This window comes from Aegilops tauschii, chromosome 3 (genome assembly GCF_002575655.3).
Source record: "Aegilops tauschii subsp. strangulata cultivar AL8/78 chromosome 3, Aet v6.0, whole genome shotgun sequence".
Taxonomy (NCBI): Eukaryota; Viridiplantae; Streptophyta; class Magnoliopsida; order Poales; family Poaceae; genus Aegilops; species Aegilops tauschii.
Window position 1 is genome coordinate 294,048,492 of NC_053037.3, and position 18,065 is coordinate 294,066,556.

The 18,065-nt window shown below is 52.3% G+C and overlaps 1 long non-coding RNA gene across 1 annotated transcript; it reads right to left on the minus strand.

The window, feature by feature from the left end:
* Nucleotides 1–1,167: 1,167 nt before the first annotated feature.
* On the minus strand, nucleotides 1,168–12,280 carry LOC141042388 (uncharacterized). Its single transcript, XR_012204934.1, has 3 exons — nucleotides 11,905–12,280; nucleotides 10,557–10,631; nucleotides 1,168–1,474 (listed from the first exon to the last, which is right to left on the minus strand). It is a non-coding gene; the product is annotated as an uncharacterized lncRNA (long non-coding RNA).
* Between the last annotated feature and the right edge of the window lie 5,785 nt (nucleotides 12,281–18,065).

Genomic DNA, 18,065 nt, shown 5'->3' on the forward strand with positions numbered 1-18,065 from the left:
CCGTGCCATGATTCAGTTAAGCAGTAAAGTGGCAGAATGAATCAGCAAAAAATAAAAACAAAAATACGTGCCACGCGCCCTGTGTGGCGTGCGAGCAGGCGTGAGTTGACGAGACGCATGCGAGCAGTCCGCCACACATGCAGTCCGGGAGGCATGTGTGTAGGCGTGCGAATTGACGGGAGGCGTTTTTACTGCGCAGTGTCACTGGGAGGCTTGCGAGTAGCTGTGTGATATGATGGTATAGGAATGCCAGAAGTTCGCCGCACAGGCTCACTGGGAAGCGAGACAGCCTTTGACCGTTGCCTGCCTCGCTCCCACAGGTCCGTATTAATGACGCACCCAAGCGGCCGCTGAAGGAAATATGCCCTAGAGACAATAATAAAGTTGTTATTTTATATTTCCTTATTCATGACAAAGGTTTATTATTCATGCTAGAATTGCATTGATCAGAAACCTTAATACATGTGTGAATACATAAACAAACACTGTGTCCCTAATGAGCCTCTACTAGACTAGTCCGTTGATCAAAGATGGTTAAGGTTTCCTAACCATTGACATGAGTAGTCATTTGATAACGGCATCACATCATTAGGAGAATGATGTGATGGACAATAACCATCCGTTAGCTTAGCATAATGATCGTTCAGTTTTATCGCTATTGCTTTCTTCATGTCAAATACATATTCCTTCGACTATGAGATTATGCAACTCCCGGATACTGGAGGAATGTCTTGTGTGCTATCAAACGTCACAACGTAATTGGGTGATTATTAAGATGCTCCACAGATATCTCCGAATGTGTTGGTTGAGTTGGCATAGATCGAGATTAGGATTTGTCACTCCGAGTATCGGAGAGGTATCTCTGGGCCCTCTCGGTAATACACATCATAAGCTTGCAAGCAAACGACTAAGGAGTTAGTCATGAGGTGATGTATTACAGAACGAGTAAAGAGACTTGCCGGTAACGAGATTGAACTAGGTATGAAGATACCGACGATCGAATCTCAGGCAAGTAACATACCGATGGACAAAGGGAATTACGTATGTTGTCATAACGGTTCGACCAATAAAGATTGTGACGCCCCCGTTTAAATCGTACACTAATCATACACACAAACGTGTACGATCAAGATCAGGGACTCACGGGAGGATATCACAACACAACTCTAAAAATAAAATAAGTCATACAAGCATCATAATACAAGCCAGGGGCCTCGAGGGCTTGAACACAAGTGCTCGATCATAGACGAGTCAGTGGAAGCAACAATATCTGAGTACAGACATAAGTTAAGCAAGTTTGCCTTAAGAAGGCTAGCACAAACTGGGATACATATCGAAAGAGGCGCAGGCCTCCTGCCTGGGATCCTCCTAAACTACTCCTGGTCATCATCAACGGCCTGCACGTAGTAGTAGGCACCTCCGGTGTAGTAGGAGTCTTCATTGACAGTGGCGTCTGGCTCCTGGGCTCCAACATCTGGTTGCGACAACCAGAAAGAAAGGAAAGAGGGAAAAGGGGAGCAAAGCAACCGTGAGTACTCATCCAAAGTACTCGCAAGCAAGGATCTACACTACATATGCATGGGTATATGTGTAAAGAGGCAATATCGGTGGACTGAACTGCAGAATGCCAGAATAAGAGGGGGATAGCTAGTCCTGTCGAAGACTACGCTTCTGGCAGCCTCCATCTTGCAGTATGTAGAAGAGAGTAGATGGTAAGTTCACCAAGTATCATCGCATAGCATACTCCTACCCGGCGATCCTCCCCTCGTCGCCCTGTGTGAGAGCGATCACCGGGTTATATCTGGCACTTGGAGGGTGTGTTTTATTAAGTATCCGGTTCTAGTTGTCATAAGGTCAAGGTACAACTCCGAGTCATCCTGTTACCAAGGATCACGGCTATTCGAATAGATAATCTTCCCTGCAGGGGTGCACCACATTACCCAACACGCTCGATCCCATTTGGCCAGACACACTTTCCTGGGTCATGCCCGGCCTCGGAAGATCAACACATCGCAGCCCCACCTAGGCACAACAGAGAGGTCAGCACGCCGGTCTAATCCTATGCACACAGGGGTCTGGGCCCATCGCCCATTGCATACCTGCACGTTGCGTGGGTGGCCGGAGAGTAGACCTAGCAACCTCCATTCAAAGGAAGTTGCGTTACGCGGTCCAACCCAGCGCACGCCGCTCAATCGCTGACGTCACGAAGGCTTCGGCTGATACCACGACGTCGAGTGCCCATAACTGTTCCCGCGTAGCTGGTTAGTGTGTATAGGCCAGTGGCTAGACTTAGATCAAATACCAAGATCTCGTTAAGCGTGTTAATTGATGTAACCGCAGACGCCGACCAGGGCCAGGCCCAACTCTCTCCTAGGCGGTCTCAACCTGCCCTGTCGCTCCGCCACAAAGATCCACCAAGAGGGCCGTCGGGACAAAGGTCCTTTCAGCCCCCAATCCATGAATCACTCGCGGGTACTCCACGAGCCGACCCGACTTTAGTCACCACATGTATCATGTATAAAGTATATAGTATATACCCGTGATCACCTCCCGAGTGATCACGGCCCGATAGTATAGCATGGCAGACGGACAAGAATGTAGGGCCATTGATGGAATACTAGCATCCTATACTAAGCTTTTAGGTGTCGGCGTTCTGGGAACGGGGGTCCCCAGACTTGCCTGCCTGCGGCCCACGGCATGGCTTTGCTAGCAGGCCTGTACGACCCATCTTCATCAACAAGGCATTCAAGACCCTCGCGAGGCGGATGACGCAAGACCTCCTCAGGAGCGGCCTCTCCAGGCAGGCTCGCGAGGAGCGGAGATATCAAGGTGGGGCAAACCTCGCGAGGCTCTAGTGACGCGAACCGTGACGATCGACACCAGGCGGGCGCCAGCGCGCGCATCGTCCTTGTTTCCTCTTTGGTGCTAAGGAAGCAGGCGCAGGCGCGGAGTACCGAGGCATCAGCAAAGGTTTCCATGTCAGTGCAACAAGATCAAGACCAGCGGGACGACAAGACGGAGGTCACCATGGAGCCCAAGACGGCGTCACCACCAGAGCCTTTTGCAGGCGAAGACCACTTTTGTCGGGATAGCTTGTACTAGCTGTCCCCTTTCAAATTTGCCCGCCGTTGTTGGCTCCCTTCCCGCTCAATATTTGGGAAGAGGACCAGGGCCTATATAAGTAGAACTAGCCACCACAGCAGAGGCAACTGATCTTGGACTGGACCCATTCCATCCTCACACCCGCAAGTTCACAGAGCACAAGAACACCTCAACCTCAGGAGGCTGTTCTTCCCCTTGTACTGTTCTTCATCAGCCCAATAGGCAATCCACCACCACACACTGGAGTAGGGTATTACACCACAACGGTAGCCCGAACCAGTATAAACCTCGTGTCTTTCTGTGTTGCGAGTTCGTCGAGTTCGTCCGCGAGATCTTAGCGAGCTAGGGCGTGGATCGGTAGGAGGGAAAGAACTTCGCGCGCACCCCAGAGTTCGAACCTTAAGGGTTTTGCCGGAACCCCAGATCCGACATTTGGCGCGCCAGGTAGGCATGCACCGTAGCTTCTCTCCACCGGCCTACTCCCCGCACCGCCGCACTTCGCCCCCATGGCGGGTGCCCCGCCATCCGCTCCCGTGGCTGGTGTTGACAACGGGGCTAGGGGCTCCGAGCCCTGGCCCCCGCCCTGCGACGGGTGCGATGGCCACTCAAGTTCAGGTCGGAGATGCCGCCGCGCTACGACGGCGCGGCGGACCCGTCGCCGTTCCTACTGGCGTACGAGGAGGCCGTCCTCGAGGCCGGGGGCGACGACAAGGTCATGGCCAACTGGTTCCCCATGGCCCTCGCCGGCGAGCCACGCGCCTGGCTGCTGAACCTCCCTGGATCCACGGTGGCGTCCTGGGGGGAACTCCGCGATCTCTTCATTGCTCGCTACGCGGTGCCGCCGCACCACGCAGTCGCAGCCCTGCTGGGCGGCTCTCAAGTACCGCCTTCAGATCGCCACGTCAAGTCTTTCCTCTGTCAGATTGGGGTCGCTTCCAAGCGCTCAGGGGCTCTGCCGGGTTGGGTTGCGCCAGAGGCCAACCTCACCTTTAGCTCAGAAGACCACCCCGACTCCACTGCCGGCTCGGGCATGCTCCCAATGCTCTGCACGCCCACCATCTGCAACGTGGCTGTTACCAAGACCCTCATCGACAGCGGTGTCGGCCTCAACTTGCTCTCCGTGGAGGCCTTCAGCCTTCTTCACGTGCCGCTCGAGCGGCTCAGTCTCAGCAAGCCCTTCTCAGGAGTTGGTGGCGGCGCTGCCCACTCTCTGGGACAGATCCGTCTCCCAGTCACCTGCGGCACACGCGACAACTACCGCACCGAGCTGGTCGACTTCGACATCGCCCGCATCGGCCTCCCGTACAACGCCATCCTCGGGTACCCAGCTCTCGCCCAGTTCATGGCGGCGACTCACCCGGCCTACAACCTCATGAAGATGCCTGGGAGCAAGGCCGTCCTCACCATCAAGGGGGACACCAAGGAGGCCGTAACGGCACTCAAGCTTGCCTTCAAGACCGCAGCGGCGGCGCAGCCCGCCGTCGCTGGTACCCCCGAAGCCAAGGAGGCCGTGCCTACCAAGAAGAAGCAGCTGTTCACCCAAGACGAGGCGGAAACCAAGCAGGTGCCGGTCAATGAGGACGGACCCTCAGGAGCCACCTTCACCATAGGTGCCGGCCTCGGTTCCGTCCAAGAAGAGGCGCTGGTGAGGTTCTTGTGCGCAAACAAGGATATATTCGCATGGGAGCCCAATCAGCTGGTGGGGGTTCCGAGAGAGGTGATTCAGCATCACTTGAGGGTGTGCCCCAACATGCACCCTGTCAAGCAACGAGCGAGGCGGCAATCCACGGAGAAGCAAGCCTTCATCGTCCAGGAGACCCGCAAGCTGGAGGCGGCGGGTGCCATTCGCGAGGTTCGGTATCCCACATGGCTGGCAAACCCCGCCGTAGTGCCGAAGAAAAGTGGGAAGGAACAGACGTGTGTCGACTTCACCAACCTTGACAAAGCCTGCCCCCAAGATCCGTTCCCGCTCCCGCGCATCGACCGAATCGTTGACTCCACCGCCGAGTGCGACCTGCTGTGCTTCCTGGATGCGTTCTCAGGGTATCACCAGATCAAGATGGCGGTGGAAGACGTAGAAAAGACAACCTTCCTGACCCCGTGTGGGGTGTACTGCTACACCTGCATGCCCTTCGGGCTGCGCATTGCGGGCGCGACCTTTCAGCGGCTGATGCACATTGCCTTGGGGCGGCAGCTCGGGAGAAACACAGAGGCCTACATCGACGACATAGTGGTGAAGTCTCGGGAGGTGAGAACCTTGATTCAAGACTTGGAGGAGACCTTCGAGAGCCTGCGCCAGGTGAACTTGCGGCTTAACCCGGAGAAATGTGTGTTCGGTGTCCCTTCCGGCAAGCTGCTGGGATTCCTCGTATCCCACAGAGGGATCGAGGCGAACCCGGAGAAGATCAAGGCCATCGAGGACATGAGCCCGCCGCAGACCCTCAAAGAGATGCAGAAGCTGGCGGGACGAGTGACCGCATTGGGGCGTTTCATCTCCAAGCTGGGAGAGCGCGCCTTACCCTTCTTCAAGCTCATGAAGAAGAAGGGCCCGTTCGAGTGGACACCGGAGGCCGACCGAGCCTTCCAAGACCTCAAGAAATACCTGACCAGCCCTCCGGTGATGGTGGCACCACGACCTCTCGAGCCCTTAGTGCTCTACCTTGTCGCCACCCCGTACTCCGCCAGCGCAGCGCTGGTGGCAGTTCGGGAGGAGCACCAAGCCAAGGGCGCGCCGCGCCAAGCTATAGCTGAAGTAATGCAGGGTCAGGAAGGCGCCACAAAAGCCTCAGCACCAGAAGACCAAGCTCGGCAAGACAACGTTGCCAAAATTCCCGAAAGCAGTCAGACCTCAGGAGCCCCTCCACCTCAGGAGACGCCCCAATCTCCGCAAGACCCGAGCCTCGACAGCGTGCCGGCTCTCGTCAAACACCCGGTGTACTTTGTTAGCACCGTGTTGCAGGACGCGAGGGCACGATACCCCATGCCTCAGAAGCTCCTGCTCGCGCTCTTGGTGGCCTCACGCAAGCTACGGCACTATTTCCAGGGGCACCCCATCAAGGTCGTCTCGGCCTACCCATTGGAGAGGGTGCTCAGGAGCCCCAACTCAGCTGGAAGGGTTGCCGAGTGGAACATCGAGCTGCAAGTGTTCCAGTTGGAGTTCAGCACTACCAGGGTCATCAAGGGGGCCGCGCTCGCTGATTTTGTGGCGGAATGGAAGGATGCCCCGACACTTGAAGAAGGCGAAGACCGATCCACCTCGCCAGGAAGCGAGGCACCGCACGGTTGGGTCATGTACTTCGATGGCGCCTTCGCGCACCAAGGCGCAGGGGCTGGAGCAGTACTAATCTCACCCACTCAGGATAAGCTCTACTACGTCGTGCAACTCTGCTTTCAGCATGGCGAGAAGGTCTCCAACAACATAGCAGAATATGAAGGCCTCATAGCTGGCCTGAAGGCCGCGGCAGTTCTGGGGGTGAAGCGCCTTACCGTTAGAGGCGACTCGCAGCTCCTCGTCAACTTCTTCAACAAAGTATACGAGCCAAAGGACGAGCATATGGAGGCATACCTCGCGGAGGTGCGCAAGATGGAGAAGCAGTTCTTGGGCCCGTTCCCTCGAGCGCCAGGGGGCTACTGCTACCTCTACGTCGCCATCGACAAGTTCACCAAGTGGGCGGAAGTGGAAGCCGTCCGTACCATCCCAGCCAGCTCTGCTGTCAAGTTCATCAAGGGCCTCGTGAGCCGCTTCGGGGTCCCCAACCGCATCATCACAGATAACGGCTCGCAGTTTACCAGTAACCTCTTCAAAACCTACTGTGCTAACCTTGGAACGCAGATCTGCTACGCTTCGGTGGCGCACCCCAGGAGCAATGGTCAGGCCGAACGCGCCAACGCAGAGGTCCTAAGGGGCCTCAAGACCAGGACCTTCAAGAAGAAGCTCGAGGCCTGTGGCAGGGGCTGGCACGACGAGCTTCAGTCCGTGCTGTGGTCCATCTGCACCACCGCCACCAAGCCAACGGGCGAGACCCCATTCTTCCTTGTCTACGGAGCTGAAGCAGTCCGTCCTCACGAGGTCAAGCATCGCTAAGCACGGGTCCTGGCGTTCGACGAAACGCAGCAGGACGCCACGCGGGGGATGGATCTCGTGCTGGGGGAGGAACGTCGTCTCGAAGCTGCACTAAGGGCGGCAAGGTACCAACAAGCGCTGCGGCGATACCACTGCCACAACGTCCGCTCCAGGACGCTCGAGGTGGGCGACCTCGTCCTGAGGCGGGTCCTCTCCAGGGAAGGGCTGCACAAGCTTTCACCCATGTGGGAGGGCCCGTTCAGGGTCGTCCATGTCTCCAGGCCTGGCGCCGCGCGCCTGGAGACGCGGGACGAGATACCCATCCAGAACGCCTGGAACATCCAGCATCTTCGGAAATTCTACCCATGAAGCAAGGCCCAGAGCCTGTGAAGAAGGCCCGGTGCCTGTGAAGAATCGCCGACCGTGACACTCTCACGTAATAATGAGTGGGGCTGTACACGCCCCGGAGTCTCAGGAGCGCGGGCCTCAGGCCCTGGGGCTCCCTCCCACGCCTAGTGGCAGAACTTAGGTCCGCGCTGGTGAGAAGACTTGAAGACTAAATTACGTGCCGGACGCGGCTTTCATTTGCTTTCCGTAGTTGGCTCGCTTTTCCTTAATCGAAGTTTGCTTTTGGTGTTTCTTGCTGATTCGATTCCTTCGCCTCTTACCGCTTTTTCTGGCTCTGGTTTGCTCGTGTTCTCTCTCTCGCATACCTCGCGAGGGGGCTAGGCAGGTGCCCTAGCGAGCATTTTTCTCCTCTCTGCCTTCTCGCGAGCCACTCTCGTTCGAGCCCAAAAACTGGCGCATCTCTCCTAGTCCATGCCCCTCGGGTACCGCGATACAAAGCGCGAGGTCAAGGCTTGGGTGGATGGCAAATCCTCTAGCACACCTCCTAACAAATTTTTGCAGTTCCTAAGCAAGCACAGACCACCAGGTCAAGATGGACACGAGGAAACAAACACCTCGTAAGGAAGAGGGCATCCCGGATGCACCAGGTTAAGTTATCTTTGCGCAAAATAGCAACACGGCATGGGAACAACACGCATAGTGCAATAACCAAGGAACCACAGTTCGATACACGCCCCTCTGGGCCCATACTGGTTTCATTTTTTGATGTAGGAAAAAGAGCAAAACAAAAGCAGCGTTGCAGCGATCCACGGAGGCAGGCCCCTAGCGACATCCCGAGCCTAGCTAGACCCCTCCTCGCGCTTCACGGAGGCACGGCGACGAGACAACCCACTGCCGCCTTCAAAGCGGGTGCGACGGCGAGGCGGCTGGTCATAGCCGCCACTGCTGGAGCTGTCGCCGGAGGAAGAGCCGCCGTAGCTGGACGAGACACGGTCGCCGCCGGGGGCGGGGTCGCCCTCATCCTCGTCGCGACCGTCGCCAAGGCCGAGCACCTCCTCGCCGTTGTTCCCCTCGGGGCAGCACCCGGCGCGGCGACCGTCTTCCCCAAACACCCTCACATAGAGAGTCGTTCCACCATCATACTTGAAGTGGAGGGTGCACCGCCTACCCAGGCCGCGCGCGCGGGCGAACGTCTGCCAGCCGCGGGCAGGGCTATGTTGCCCGCGGTGGCAGTCTCGGCCGCGACCCAAGAAGCTTTGCTGCAGCAACCATCCGCCTGCAACCAGAGCCCGCCTGGACCAGAGGCCGGCAGTTCGTCGACGAAGAAGCACAGAAGCTGGAGCCAGTTGCCGGCTGGGTTCTCCGACCAGACGACGAACTCCGGCGACACTTCCGCCGAATGGAAGCGCGGACGGGGAGGCCGCGCCACCATGGCACGCCTCCCTTCGTCAGCTGGACCGCCATGGCTGGGACGACCCCCTCCGCATGTCGCGGCGCCACCACGACTGTGGGCCGCGACGGGGGTCGCGACGTGCTTGCGCGGACGGCGCGTCCGCGCTAGGGAGCTGGGGAACTGGGTCCCTCGCGAGGGGCTTTCCCCTTCTCGGCAGCAGAGAACTTCCTTCGTGGCGCCATTGGTGGCGCTGCTAGCAGTGGAGCGAGGAGGAAGAAGCAAACGACCAAGGAAGAGATGGGCGACGGGGGCTCCGCCCCCCTCCCCATTTATAGCAAGAGAAGGCCAACCAGTGCCCCACGATCACAGATAATGATGGTTTTCCCTGCATGCCGCAGGGACTTGTCAAGTCGAGCAGTTGCCGAGGCAGCGTGGGGAAGCGGAGACGCCCACGTCCAATCAACCGCCACGCGTCAACCGAGGCCGCAGGCTTTTGGGGCCCGCGGCGCTACGCGCTTGGCCTTGGCTTCGCCGCGAAGCCAAGCCCAAGCGCACATTGGGCCCGGGGGCTACTGTCGGCGTTCTGAGAACGGGGGTCCCCAGACTTGCCTGCCTGCGGCCCACGGCGTGGCTTTGCTAGCAGGCCCGTACGGCCCATCTTCATCAACAAGGCATTCAAGACCCTTGCAAGGGGCCAAGCCTCGTGAGGCGGACGACGCAAGACCTCCTTAGGAGCGGCCTCTCCCGGCAGGCTCGCGAGGAGCGGAGATATCAAGGTGGGGCAAACCTCGCGAGGCTCTAGTGACGCGAGCCGTGACGACCGACACCAGGCGGGCGCCAGGCGGGCGCTAGCGCGCGCAGCGTCCTTGTTTCCTTTTTGGTGCCAAGGAAGCAGGCGTAGACGCGGAGTACCGAGGCATCAGGCAAAGGTTTTCATATCAGTGCAACGAGACTAAGACCAGCGGGACGGGAAGACGGAGGTCACCATGGAGCCCAAGACGGCGTCACCACCAGAGCCTTTTGCAGGCGAAGACCACTTTTGTCGGGATAGCTTGTACTAGCTGTCCCCTTTCAAATTTGCCCGCCGTTGTTGGCTCCCTTCCCGCTCAATATTTGGGAAGAGGACCAGGGCCTATATAAGTAGAACTAGCCACCGCAGTAGAGGCAACTGATCTTGGACTGGATCCATTCCATCCTCACAACCGCAAGTTCACAGAGCACAAGAACACCTCAACCTCAGGAGGCTGTTCTTCCCCTTGTACTGTTCTTCATCAGCCCAAGAGACAATCCACCACCACACACTGGAGTAGGGTATTGCACCACAACGGTGGCCCAAACTAGTATAAACCTCGTGTCTTTCTGTGTTGCGAGTTCGTCGAGTTCGTCCGCGAGATCTTAGCGAGCTAGGGCATGGATCGGTAGGAGGGAAAGAACTTCGCGCGCACCCCAGAGTTTGAACCTTAAGGGTTTTGCTGGAACCCCAGATCCGACATTAGGATTGCGGGTAAAGGTAACAACAATAGTAGCAAAGACAGGCTATGCAGCAGAATAGGATTAACCGAAAGCAGTAACATGCTACACTACTCTAATGCAAGAAGTAGAGAGAAGGAATAGGCGATATCTGGTGATCAAGGGGGCGGGGTGGCTTGCCTGGAAGCTCAGCCGAGAAGGAGGGGTCGTCAACACCATAGTCGAATGGGGCAGCAGCGGCATCGGTATCGTAGTCTACCGGAGAGAAGAGGGGGAAGAAACAGTAAATACAATGCAAACATAAGCATGAAGATGCATGACAAGACAATGAGCGGTGCTAGATGTGCCCTAATGCGGTAGTAGGTGATACCCGCGAAGGGGGGAAACATACAAGAAAGTATTCCTGGTGTTTCGCATTTTTGGACAGATGAACCGGAGGAGGAAATTTGCATGTTCGATATGCTAGGGATGTGTGGCGGACGAATGGGCTACGTATTCGGATTCGTCTCCTCGTTGTGAGCAACTTTCATGTACAAAGTATTTTCATACGAGTTACATATTATTTTATATTAAATTTCAAAGTTTTAATTCATTTTGAGGAATTAACAAGTTAATTAAATCGAAATATACTTATGACGTTAGCAGTCAACTCTGACCGTTGACCAGTCACACTGACAGCTGGGTCCCGTTTGTCATTGATAGAGTTTAACTAAACACGATTAGTTAGTTTAATAAGTGATTAGGTTAATTTAACAGACTTAATTAAGTTAATTAATTATGTAACTAATTAATTATTTTATTTTTATTTTTTTGTTTCAATAAAAGGGGCGTGGGGCCCATATGTCCTAGGGCATTAGACTAATTGGGAGAGGGTTTGTTTAACAAGGGATTACCCTTAACCTAACAAAGGGCTGGCCACACAGGGCATTGGCCCAGCAGGCCACCACGGCCAGGCACGCACACGCGTGCACCAGCAAGGTGTGCCGTGGCCGGGGCGAGATGAGCGGGAGGTAGCGGGGGGAAGCGGGCGCGGCCGGCTCATGTGCGGAGGGGCGAACTCGCGCAGGGGGTGCGGGGCTTCGGCCTTGGCTACTACCAGCGGCGGCGGTGACGCTAGCAAGCAGCAGGCGGCAATGGCAGCATCAGCAGCAAGCAGCACAACAGCAGGCCCGAGCGGGCGGCATGGGAAGGTAGCAGCAAGCGGAGCATAGCAGCAGCAGGCAATAGTGCAGAGCAGCGGCGGAGGAGCAACAACAGTGCCAGAAGCAGAGCAGCGGCAAGGAGAAGGCAGCAGCGGCGGTGGGCGGTGACACGAACAGAGGCACGGCGGGCGGCCAAATCTTGGGCGACGCAGGCGCGGGGCGCGGGCGCGCGGGCTACGGCCGGACAGAGCGCGCACGGGCGGCCAGGCGAGGCGGGGACGTGGCCAGGGGTTCACGGGCGCACAGCTCCGAGCATGGCAGTGGGGTGACGACTTGTTGTGACGAAAATGACGGGGAAAGGCGAGGGATCGATAGAGGGGGCTCACAACGATCCAGTAGAGGTGCTAAGTGGGCTCGGGGAGGGCTCGACGGCGCCGGAATCGAAGACGAACGCCGGCGGTGGTCCGAGGTAAACGGAGCTCGATCCCGATGATGTAGGGGTCCCGGTTTGAGCTCGTGGTCGAGGAGGACGAAGCGGTCGCTGGCGGAGCTTCTGGACGCCTCGGCGGGGCGCGAGGACGATGGAGAGCGCGTGGGCGACGAAGGTTACGACGACGGCGGCTCGGGTCGTCGAGGGGGGAGAAAGAGGCGGCACTAGGAGGGAGAAGTCAGGGGCTAGGGTTTGTCGACGGGGTAGGGGACGAACTTATCCTCCTCGGGGATGCACTGGATGCTCGACACGGCGGTGCTGGAGGCGTGGATGGCCGCCACGATCCCCTGCCCCCACTGTAGCGAGAGCTAGCAGGAGAGGTGGAGGTGGGCTGGGTCTCCTCTTGTAGCACTAGGCCTCACGTGTCTAGTGATTTTTATTTAATTCTTTTCTTTCTGTTTTATTTTATTTTTGTTTCTTTTTATTTTTAGTCGTATAATTATCAACTTAGTTCCTAAAATAGTATTACTACTTAGGCCACTGCCACAAAAAGTTTGGCACCTAGATAAAATAGATTAGTAATTTACAAAATATAAAAGGCATTTAATTAATGGTTTTAGCTACTGATTTAATTAGTTTAGTGCATTTAAAATTTTTATAAAGACTTGGTTACTTCACCAATATATCTTATGTATTATTTCTCACAGTAAGAACATTTTAGTTTTGGCTTTTGAAAACTTTAATTGTTTGACTTGTTTTTGAATTTGGATTTTGAATCAGTTTGATCTAATGCGAGGTTAGCAACAGTAACAGAGGTGACGTGGCATCATTAGCGTAGGTTTACTGTAGCATAATTATCCGCGCATCACAATTCTCCTCTACTACAAGAAATCTCGTCCTGAGATTTAAGAGGGGAGTAAGGGGGAAGAATAGGTTATGAAATTCCAATGATTCTTCTCGGTCTTGGTTGCTCTTCTTGAAGAGATCAATCCATTACATTGATGTCTTCATTCACTACTTCAAGTCATCATTATGAAGTCGTCATCCTTCCTTCGGGGGTTCCATCATACTTACGAATAGGTAACGGGGCAGATCGGCAACGATAGAATGCTATAAGTGTAATAATCTGGGATTAACCCATGAATGAGCATATGAGTACCTCTCGAGTTCATCAAATAAAACACATCGAGAGTAAAGTTCGAAGATACAATAAGAAGTTTCAAGCAGTCAGGCAATCTTTCAATGCCTAGTCATAAGGTGAAAGGGTTTCAGGGCAACACGAATAAGTATTGCGTCTGATACCAGAATAGATCACTAGGAATGTGGCTCGTGAATTGCATACGAAGCCAAGCTCAAGGAATATCTTTGGAAATAGGGTCTATAGGAGAGTCAGGTTTCCATCTTGTGGAACTGTGGGTTATGGGCCCACCATGTGGGTTAAAAGTAGAAAGGGGCTGAAATCTTGCACGGTCACGATAGCAAGGCATTCAGAGGATAGCCTGCCATTTATGTTGGCAACAACGTTGGTACCAAGGGCGAGGGACGAAGAGAACCATTTTCCTGCTCGTTGAACGAGGCGGGCCAACAGGCAAGGTTCTCGTCCATCGGTGGCTACCGGAATGTCATCAACAATAGTAATAGGGTCTTATTGTCCGAGTAGTACACCAAGGTGTTTACATAAGCAGTGAATTATTACTGCTTAGATCATATAGATCACAAGAAATATTAAACAAAATAATGGAAAGGAAAAGGTGATCATTAGATTAAACAGAACAATGGAAAGGAAAATGTGTTTAAACACATATTTCAGGAGTATATCCTTCCCAAGGACAAACAGAGCATGATATCCATGACAGGATAGAATAGAAGACCATTTGAGTACGGGGAGAGGAATTTCATGACATTATCAATATAACGGTGTTTGGATAATTGGTAAGGAAAATTTAGCATTGTGCTTCAAATGTCCTTATTGAAGATCGGAGTACCACAAACATGCTTCGAGATAGCATTGACATGGTCTTCAGGGAAAGGTCAGACCTTGGATACACAAAGGATCCATCAGGAACAACTCATAGAATAAGTCCTACAATTTTCTCATGGAAGCATGATTAACCTTGCTAAAAAGGGAACTATTACAATAGGGCCTCCGGCCAGGTGGGCTAGGTCTGACACCACCTTACCGGGCTATATAAATACCAATGTTATGACTCTTGGAAGATGCTCGAACCATCATATCCGACCAAGATTCGGATCAGATTGGGGTTAGGATACCTCAGACTCAGGATGCCTGAGAAGAAAAAGGTGCGACACAAATTGACGAGAAGACATCGTACGATCCTCGGGAAATGAACTATGGAATCGAGTTCCAAAACAAGAGTTCATCATTAAACCAAGGAGAGGATGATGAGGTGGCTGATGGACTCAGCGAAAATTCGTCGAGGTTAACAAAAGATGGATTTCCACAATTATGTGAACAAGGAGATAACATTTGTCGGATCAAATGATATAATGAGGTATGATCGAGGAAAACATACACGATTAAACATTGGTTGAAAAGTGCACCCGAAATATGGTCTTAGGTAGTACGATCAATGTTAGAATGGTGATTCGATAATCAATGGCCTAAGAATGAAATGTCGACCATTAACTTCAAAGCAATAGGGTTGCTAGAAGTTTCGAATTCACACATCATAGTTCAATTGTCGGTTTTTCGGTTAGAAACAACACGGGGACCAAGGAATGAACGGAGATGGCAGGAAGTATCACTTGTACCAAGAATGCATAAGATGTGGTGAAATTCTCATGACATTATTGACATAAAAGATGGTAATACTCCAAGGTAAAGAAGAACAATTGCTGGATAGCATGGATCTCAAGGTATAACACGAAACACGAACAAGTTTGTGTTGAACGGAAGACAATAAAGTGGTCGATGATAACACAAATCATCGAGGGCAAGGATGGTATTTCTCTTCATGAATTCAATTGATATCCTGGAAGAGCTCAAAATGTTGATAATGATCACGACACAATTGTCGAGAGATTTCACGAAGGAGAAATTAAACAGCGACGACATCAATAAAAAGCAATGGTGAAGCAAAGGGTCATTGGAACCACGGATACGACACACACTCGGAATCAAGCTTGATGTTCAAGGTGAAATGATATGATGAGGAAGATCGACGTAAGATTAGCTCACTGTCAAAATTTGTGCTCCGGGAAGGACCGGTTAGCACAGTTAAAATTAGCACGATCATGAAGTAACCGATCAGGCTAGGACTGATGTGATGGAGTATTAAACGTCTCAACAACAAAGTACTAGGAGTATTGAATCACATTGTTGATTCGATTCACTAATCGGTGTTCTCGGTTGACGACAACCCAGAACCCGTGGAGTGACTATGACGGGGAAAGCTACTACTTCATCAGAAATTCATAACATGTAGTGCAATGGGGTGATATCCTCGAGATACCAGGGGTAATACCGAAGGTTGATCAAAGTATAGGTTGGACAGGTGCAATGATCTACAGAAGACAAGTACTTCAACTTGTCCGAGAAATGGTATTTAAAGGAGAACATGGCCGGAACCACGATTGCAAAAGGCCAGATCCCAGATATAAGATGAACTTATACCAAGGGAATATTTAATTGAAGAGGAGCTTTAATGATAAGATCCACATCGTGTCCATGGGCATGAACACAAAGTTCAAGGTCGACTCCCACTTCTCCAAATGCACAATCATTCATTCACCTCTCGTATTTCGAAAATGACATTAGTTGCTGAAAGTTTTACCTGGTGCAATACCAGATAAGTATGACCCGTGAAATCTTTCGGGTTCACACAAATTAGGGAAGATGTTGGTTAAACCCATTGGGGCATCTTAGGAACATATACCACAAACTGCGGAGTAAAAAATACAAGCTCGAAAGTAGAGTATGGTTATCAAAGCAGAGGATACAAATTACCAAAGGCATTATATACTCATGGAAAGGCTCACAAGGTTATTGAATATGAAGGACACTGTCGGATGATAATTCAACAAAGGATCCACGGTCCATAGTGAAGCTGATGTGAGTATCGGCACACAACCAGAGGAAGAAACAATGCGAAGGCATTGGATTATAGAAGCAACTAGCTAATTCAAAGCTCACATGTAAAGGAATTATGATTTCCAAATCAAAGGATCAGAAGCAAACGCTCTGATTAAGGATGGATAAGTTGAGTAAGCTTAGGGGTAAAATTGACAACAATTTGATTGGTCGAGATTCAGCTCATGTTTAGAATGACGTCTGAGCCGAAAGGATGAATTCTAGGATCTGATTGAGGATTACGAGCATTCGCAACATATTGAATCAATGGACTCAAAATTGATAGTGACAAAGGTTGCCAATAAGATTACTATACTTATGGGATTATCCATAATGCAAGCAAGCAATAATTTCAAGAGCAATAAGCTACTAAGGATTTTTGGAAGAACGAATATTATTTCAAAGAACTTAGTGAAACACACAAACGACTAGGGATGGGCGAATACTTGGTAAGTGCGAGGAATTATCCGTAGGGGTGTTCATGTGGATAATGAACTGCAAGGCAGTGGGCACAAAGTATTCTCGGAACAATAGAGGGAATTTCTGAGGTATCTTGTAATAACAAGATCAATGGGATTGAAATGGCAAGTGTATGTAGTTATCCATTATGATATAACAGTGGTAGGGAATTTGCAAAGGCGGTGGGCACAAGTGTCTCGAGTAAACATGGGAGAGTATCTTGGAAATCTTCTGGTGCACCAAGCAATCATCTGGAGTGAGGGGCTCTCCAGAAGGAAGTAGTTACGAGAACCTAGAGTTATAGTCAGTAAAAATCATTTAACCCGAATAGAAGAGAGATCAGAGTCTCAGAGTATAGACAAGGAATAAAAGATACTAATACCACCCAAATGGCGACGTGGGCCTGTAAGCCACACAGCCATGTTAGTAAAACTTTTGCAATGACTAGACTCAACTTCGGCCAAGGAGTTGGAAGGGGGATTCCTACAGGCAGTCGGCTCTGATACCAACTTGTGACGCCCCCGTTTCAATCATACACTAATCATACACGCAAACGTGTACGATCAAGATCAGGGACTCACGGGAGGATATCACAACACAACTCTAAAAATAAAATAAGTCATACAAGCATCATAATACAAGCCAGGGGCCTCGAGGGATCGAATACAAGTGCTCGATCATAGACGAGTCAGCGGAAGCAACAATATCTGAGTACAAACATAAGTCAAACAAGTTTGCCTTAAGAAGGCTAGCACAAACTGGGATACAGATCGAAAGAGGCGCAGGCCTCCTGCCTGGGATCCTCCTAAACTACTCCTGGTCGTCGTCAGCGGCCTGCACGTTGTAGTAGGCACGTCCGGTGTAGTAGGAGTCTTCATTGACGGTGGCGTCTGGCTCCTGGGCTCCAACATCTGGTTGCGACAACCAGAAAGAAAGGAAAGAGGGAAAAGGGGGAGCAAAGCAACCGTGAGTACTCATCCAAAGTACTCGCAAGCAAGGATCTACACTACATATGCATGGGTATATGTGTAAAGAGGCAATATCGGTGGACTGAACTGCAGAATGCCAGAATAAGAGGGGGATAGCTAGTCCTGTCGAAGACTACGCTTCTGGCAGCCTCCATCTTGCAGTATGTAGAAGAGAGTAGATGGTAAGTTCACCAAGTATCATCGCATAGCATACTCCTACCCGGCGATCCTCCCCTCGTCGCCCTGTGTGAGAGCGATCACCGGGTTATATCTGGCACTTGGAGGGTGTGTTTTATTAAGTATCCGGTTCTAGTTGTCATAAGGTCAAGGTACAACTCCGAGTCATCCTGTTACCAAGGATCACGACTATTCGAATAGATAATCTTCCCTGCAGGGGTGCACCACATTACCCAACACGCTCGATCCCATTTGGCTGGACACACTTTCCTGGGTCATGCCCGGCCTCGGAAGATCAACACATCGCAGCCCCACCTAGGCACAACAGAGAGGTCAGCACGCCGGTCTAATCCTATGCGCGCAGGGGTCTGGGCCCATCGCCCATTGCACACCTGCACGTTGCGTGGGTGGCCGCAGAGCAGA